At 45.4% G+C, this 7,125-nt stretch overlaps 1 protein-coding gene across 5 annotated transcripts in view; it reads left to right on the top strand.

The window, feature by feature from the left end:
• Positions 1-1,188: 1,188 nt before the first annotated feature.
• LOC119167801 (beta-hexosaminidase subunit alpha) overlaps positions 1,189-7,125 on the top strand; it is a 608,225-nt gene continuing 602,288 nt past the window's right edge. For 4 of the 5 annotated variants that reach the window (XM_075882394.1, XM_075882390.1, XM_075882393.1 and 1 more), the window contains exon 1: positions 1,189-1,342. The gene's annotated coding sequence lies outside the window, so the exon portion shown is untranslated. Of the gene's footprint in view, positions 1,347-7,125 lie in introns of all 5 variants that reach the window. The other variant, XM_075882391.1, reaches the window with a different exon arrangement.

Here is a 7,125-nt window from a genome sequence, read left to right as displayed (position 1 = left end):
ACCATTGCACCGGACGAACACTGCATGTTTGTTGCGCCGTCGGTAGATACATTTACACTGCTCACATACTTCCCATGTAAAAGAAGCGTCGTTTTTCAGCGGGTTCACAACCACGTGAGCATGTACCAACGCAACTAGATCGCAACTCTTCTACCTAAGAGGCTGTGCAGTAATTTTGTGTACGGGCGCAATGCCACGTATATCCTCTAAACCCAGCACTGCACTTGAAGTGTTTGTATGATGTGGAAATCACTTGCCATGCATCTGTTTTGTTTAATTTCTAGTATTTGTGCACTGCTAGCGCATTCGTTGGATCCTCTTGTACCTGTGACGCGCTCTGCATATTAAAAGCTCTAAAAGGGACAATTTCATGTCACCAGTCTTCCTAAGATTCCAAAAAATACTTCTTTGAAAACCCTGTATTTGGCGCACCTCTAATCACCGATAGTCTTCGCATGGAGTACATATAGCTGTTACACTGGGTGTAGAAGCTATTACAATCTATTTTTTTGGCTATTGGAGCTGTTGAAAGCTAAAAATCATGTCGTCGTATGTAGCAGTTTCATGAATATACAGCCACAACACCATAGTATACTGCCGAGGGCATGTTTTTGTCGATAAGAACTTGATATATCTGATCACGTTGATGTCGCTAGACCAGACTTCAAATGAAGAATTTAGTACGTTTCAGAGTTCACACTCTCAAAATTACGAATTTAAATCAAACGATCGATGTTGAACGAAAGCCGCCTTTACAATTCAAGGGAGGTCGGCGGGCATCCATGCGTTGGTTTCCTTCACCTTTTTGTCGTTTTTCTGTAAGAAATAAGGATAACACCACTACCGCCTTTATATTCGCTACAACGAAATTCGCGAAGCTTTGTGACTCCTGCAGCATTGGTGGTGATCTCTAAACTGGTCTCCTCCACTTGTTTTGTTGTTAATCTGAGAAAATAGATACCCCAATCGCCACCTCCACATTCACTGCAACAATAATTTGCAACGTCTTTAGACTCATGCAGCGCGCCACGCTTATTTTATGCGGAGACACGAATTGTTTCCTTACACTGAACCTTCCAATGGGCAACTCTGCACAACAGTGAATTGTAATGTACGCTCTAGCAACACCTGTGGCTTCATTGTGCTTATGCGCGTCCAGGGAGCTTTTCTGATGTCAGAGCCAAACGCTTGAAACGTTGAACTAAGGGAACCAGATTGTTGAAAACTCGATACATTTTTCCTTATAAACAATAGAGCTGTGGCGAGACTCCAGACAACGCACGTTACTTGTTTCACTGCAAGTAAGGCTTTCGTCAGCGCACTGCAATACGGCAGGGCAATTGTAAGTATGTATATTTTTTAGAGTATAACTGAAAAACATGGCTCATCACTCTGTTGTATTATTCGTTGTAGCACGAAAGTGGAACGTCTCTTCAGAGATGCGGTTGATTGGTTCTATGGAATTGATGTATCACTGCTTGTACAACATTTACTGGTGTCTTGCTGACACAGCATCATCTTGCGTCCATGCACCGATATTGACGCCCACGCGTACATTTCTACCCGGACATCTGAGTTCATGATCATGACTTAACCTTTGTGGTAGTTGAAAATGTTAGCACACACCTCGGCACAGCATAAGACAACTTACAAAAATGGCATAAGCAAACACGTGGTGAACACGTCGATTCATTATGTATTCCTTCAAACATCGTTACACCAAGGAGTACGCTTCCTAGTGACAGAGGAACCTGTGTTCATGCATGTATCACACCGCGCTACAGGGGCATGAGACGCAGAGATCTTCAGCTCAATCTACAAACCTCCCTTTCACGATAGCGCGAAAGTTACCCGTAGACATCATTGACTGCTTTCGATGCTCATTGCATTTCTTTATTACACGACTTCTATTTGTATGATGCGGCTTGCGCGCATAAGTTATTATTGTAGTTTCTGTTTGTATTCGTCACCACGCAATTTAATAACGTAATGGCCTTCACAAACTTTCATCAGTGAAGCCTTGACGAACCCGACGCAAAGCACTTTCATGTTCAATAATGCTTAATGCGTGGCGCTCATCCAGCGGGCGATGCCCACAGAGTCATCGCCAACAGCGGGGCTCTTCAAGTTGGCTCCACGTGGACTTCCTCTCTTTATGAGATAACCTTTACACTCTCTGTTGAAGCGGCTTTTCATGACTACAAGTTTCTCAATCAGCTTTGTACTCGCTTTCTTAGTAATCAACACTGAAGGGCAACGGCATATCATGTTTTGCCGCATAGAGAGGTTGGTGTCGCTATCGAGTGAAGAGATACAGCGCAGTAAAGACGGCTGCGAAGCTTGAGAGGCATTTCGAAGGCCACGTGCGCGTACAATGATAGGCGCAAGGCTTTCATCGAAGGTTGATTCGAGATGTGCAGTCATTGTCTGCGTGGCACCGATCATGTAACATTGGCTTGTCAGCTTCGCACTGGCAATGGAAGCAGCGGGTGATCTGTCATGACACTGGCCTTGACACTGGAGCTGTGAAGTGCGCATTTAATTCATAACACCGATGGCGATACGCTGAAGATGAAAGAGATTATACATAATATGTGAGTATTGGTGTTAAGTCGGTGTTCAACTTAGTTAAATAAATACACTTTATTTAAACCTCCCCTCTGTATAATGCCCAATATGTCCTATGACTAGTTTTTCGAACCACTGTCTTGCAGCGCTCACCTCGCCGTCGCGACTTCGTTAAGGTACTCCGCACACTCAGCGGCTCAGTTACCCTCAGTCAGGTGGTCGCCCGCCTTGGCGCTGGACTGCAAGACTACGAAATCATCGTCGTACCTGTTGCCTTGTGTGTAGCCTCCTTTTTTCATTGCGTTCCATCCTAACCAGTTGTCACTAGCGAAGCAAATGAGCTGTATGAATAGGCTTAGTGATGGCGGATGTTGTGTGTGAACAACCGACGAGGCACAACAGGCACCGCCTTGAGTGAGGCTATTGGCTGGCCTCTGATGAAAGACTGGTGCTGACATGTTCGGAACAACCGTAGGGGGCTGAATCACTTCTGAGAAGCCTCACGCGAACCTTGCTGAGACGAAAGTCCACACCTAAGAATTCCTGCATCGCGACCTCCAGCACAGAGCAATTGCTCCTGTCGCCAGCGCAGACCTGACGAGTCAACTTTGCTTGACCGGAGGCAGACAGACAATGCCAGCTCATGCTTATAATCCCCCATTTGATGATTGCCTTGTGCTTCTGAATTCACCCGCTTGCAAGTCCTATGTAATAACTCATTGTTTAACACCACAAAGAATTAGTTGTGCTGCACCAACTATACAGCCCAATGAAGGCAGCCAAACTTTAAATGCCTCTCAAGCTTCTTTGTCCTAGTAGTATTTGTAGCTTATCGTCCTAGTCACCCCAAGCACTCAATTTATTTGCGGCGGACAAGGATTTTCTACCTATGCGTTTGTCAGTGTGTGTGTGTGTGTGTGTGTGTGTGTGTGTGTGTGTGTGTGTGTGTGTGTGTGTGTGTGTGTGTGTGTGTGTGTGTGTGTGTGTGTGTGTGTGTGTGTGTGTGTGTGTGTGTGTGTGTGTGTGTGTGTGTGTGTGTGTGTGTGTGTGTGTGTGTGTGTGTGTGTGTGTGTGTGTGTGTGTGTGTGTGTGTGTGTGTGTAGAGATAAAATCCCACATGTCAAGAGTGGGGGAGCCTGAGGCTAAAAACGGTGTTGTTATCCGCAGTTGCTCCCTTATGTGAGCTATAAGCTTTTGTTTTTGCTGGCGCAAAGACCTGTAGCATGCAGTATGCCTACGCTAGGTGTGATTCTTTTAATATTTGTGCAGAAAACGGCCGCTGAAGGGGTCGGCTGGGCGCTAGACAAGTTCAATTTTGTTTGTACAAGTTGTACAATCTTTTTGCGAGAGGCATTGGAGAGAAGTAGTACGCATACGTTTAAGGTGGCCGTTATAAGTGGTGTAACTTAGCGAGAAAGCTGCTGAATTTAGCCTCTTCTCAGTCATACTAGCGGCATTTCAATAACATTGTAGCCTTAGCGACTTTTTGGGGTAGTTTCTAAATTTGCAATAGAGCGTTCCAAAACAGACTCAGAAAACGAGGAAATGGTGAGATGAGAACAAAGAAATTATCGGAACCGGCTTCAATAAATGAGGCCAAAGCATACAAGTTCTAGCTGCTTGTGGTGGTGCGACCTTTAGGGCGCATTCGCATTCACACTTGGGAAGTGATGCGAAAACAAAAATGCCAGAGCGGCTGCAAAAGCACGACCACGCGTGTCGAAAATGATCAGATTCGTTCTGTCTGGTGGCGCAACTGCCATCGCTACCGTTTGAACTTATTAGATTTTGCCTTATTTCTGAGCATAAATTTTGTACCGAATTCTAGTTATTCACGCGAAGCAATGAAGAGAAGCAGCTCGCTTGTTTTCAAACGCTGTTTCGGGAGATAAGCCAGCAGAAACTGCACGAGCGAGCGCTCCGGCAGCAGCGGCGGCGACTCCAGCTGGCTGTACACAAATGCGAGACACACTGGGGCATTCCGACTCGCTGCTGCTGCATCATTCAATTTCAGAGTTTTCGGCAATCGTAATCCAAATCAGGCTCTTAGTGAACACAACCTTCTTGAGGACGTCGAGCTTCATCGTGCTGCGTGGATAGTTCGCGATTTGAGCCGATGCGAGCCACCACCGATGTCTTTGCTGCTATGTAGAATATGCGGCCGGCTGGTCATATGACGTGGTTTGGTCTAGCCGTGAAGTGGAATCCGGATTCGCTTTTGCCTAGCGGGAAAATTGGTCTCAGAGCAGTTTTCGCACGCCGGCCGCGGGACGTGGTTTTTCTATGACTTGAGCAGTGAAAAGAGCAAGCTTCCAGATAGTTTCGCCAAATTCACCCTCTTAGCGTGCTCTTAGCGTCTTATGGCCGTTCTGTGTGGCCGTTCTGTGTGGCCGTTCTGATCATACCTTCTGTTCTAGTGCCTCCAAACGGGTAATGGTTCACAGTTCACCGCAAACAGGTGGACTACAGCTGCTTACCGGGCCAAAATGGCATAGTCAGGTGGTAGCAGGGCAGTCGAACTGCATTCGCCATGTACAAAATTAATTTACAATATTGTTTAAATAAAAAATAACCTATTCGCGTGCTTATCAAATAAAAACTGAAGACTAAGGAAATATCACCGTCATAATTATTGTTTAGCGACTTTTGGCTAAAACTGGCAACTTTTCGGAAGCGTTCTGGCACCATTGGTTGAGTTGAAGCAGTATTGACCAATGTGGTCACTTTGAGCGCGGTACGAGCGTACATTCTATGAAGACAACGAAACTCTCTAGCTTTAACGGTAGAAATGTTGCGTATTGCTTCGAAAACATCGGCCTTGCAAAGAAAGCGTTTGTTCAGGCGTACAAGCAACTACAACTAATAGGACTGCGGAATTTCGCAACTCTAATGACGTGTACACTATTCTTTTAGATATTGCAAGCACTGCTTATTTATTCCCTCTTTCTTGTTCTGTGGGGGTGTATTCTATGACATCATTTGTGATGGTGCACCATTTAACCCACTGTGGTCATGAAACACCAGTGCGAAAACCGAGGGGAAACAACTAGGGACTTACAGAGAGCTGTTTGCTCGGTTACGTATAAGCTGAATCTACTGAGTGCGCAGCTGCATTAACCTCAACATAGACATCTTTTCCGCTGCGACACTGACTGAATCATTTGACACAGAGAGCGCATCGCAAAGACTTTTTGCTGTGTTCACCATTGTAGCTGCGATATATAACCGCTGAGTGAACGTCCACCAAAAAAAAAATACTGCTACTGTTTATATGATACTCTGGCTCCTGTCACTGTCCGGACAACTTGAAAGCTGGGTAAAAATCGGTATTCTAACCCAATGAGCGAAATAGTATTGACTCACACAGATATATTTATTCAAAAAAGCGATGAACAGGGGTCACTTTACGACAAACTTGTCAATTTACGGGTTCGCCAGAATAACTTTTTAGGGGCCATTCGGCGCTGGTACGCTTTTTCCAGGTTACTGTTCACTATAAGGAAGGAAAACAGCCTCCGAGTTGCAAGCAGGATTTGACCGTATCAGTCAGCTATACTTGCATATATTCCAACTATATTTCTCCGTCCTAGTCTGCTACATCAACTACGCAGACTCGATGACTCTTTTTCTTTCCAACTTTGTTCATTGCAATGTCAGCCTACTTTTGATGACTTGGTGTTTCCATGGCTTCAATTTTTGCTATCTTGGAATTGCATTTATTCATATAGGTGGTCCACTCATCACAAACTTTGCGCACAGACTCCAATAAAAAATTGCACATGGCATTACATAACACCCTTGCCACTGCTAATGAACTTCGCATACCTAATGACATGTCCATGCTACTGGGCCCACCTAGATATGGGAGGTTGAGTATGTCAGTGGGACACCGTGACGCTAACATGACTTTCTCAAAATAATGTTCATAAAAGTTTGACTCATTTAGCATTGCTCCTGCTTGCTAGCTGCTCCATCGAAATTCCCGGCTGAGGTATCTTATTGGGCGCGAGGCCGGTCCTGAAAAATTGGCACCACTGTTGGCGTGACATACTTGACACCATCAGCCGTATCAGTGGGAGCGTCCTCTGCTTTGTAAGCACCAACTTGCGCTTAATATGGAATGTTAGGATGCCACAGTCACTGTGATTCTGAGTTGCCTTCCACTGCTTGTTCAATGCGTGAACACTGCAATATGCAGTCGCTGCTGTGAAGATGCCTCACACAATATGCCGGTGCTTTGAGCTGCACTAAAGAACGAGTGCAAGAGACCCCTGTGTCGGCCGTCACACGCGCCCTCAATGCAAGAAACTGCATGCGGCTTGGATGTTGCTATTTATAAATGGTAAATGGCCATCGGCTAATAAATGCGCGGGAATTCAGCCCTTCTGTTAGCAAAGGGCCGAATTCACAAAGATTTCTCTTGGCTACGCATTTTCTTAGCCAATAATTCTCCCATCTGCAGGGATTACTATGGCGCAGGTACGAATTTAACTTATTCGGTACTTAGGAGGGCGAGGAGGACACACGATAGCCGATTAAACTGCAAGGAATGAAATA

Source organism: Rhipicephalus microplus, unplaced genomic scaffold (genome assembly GCF_043290135.1).
Source record: "Rhipicephalus microplus isolate Deutch F79 unplaced genomic scaffold, USDA_Rmic scaffold_12, whole genome shotgun sequence".
Taxonomy (NCBI): Eukaryota; Metazoa; Arthropoda; class Arachnida; order Ixodida; family Ixodidae; genus Rhipicephalus; species Rhipicephalus microplus.
This window is presented reverse-complemented; position numbering and strand designations above follow the sequence as displayed.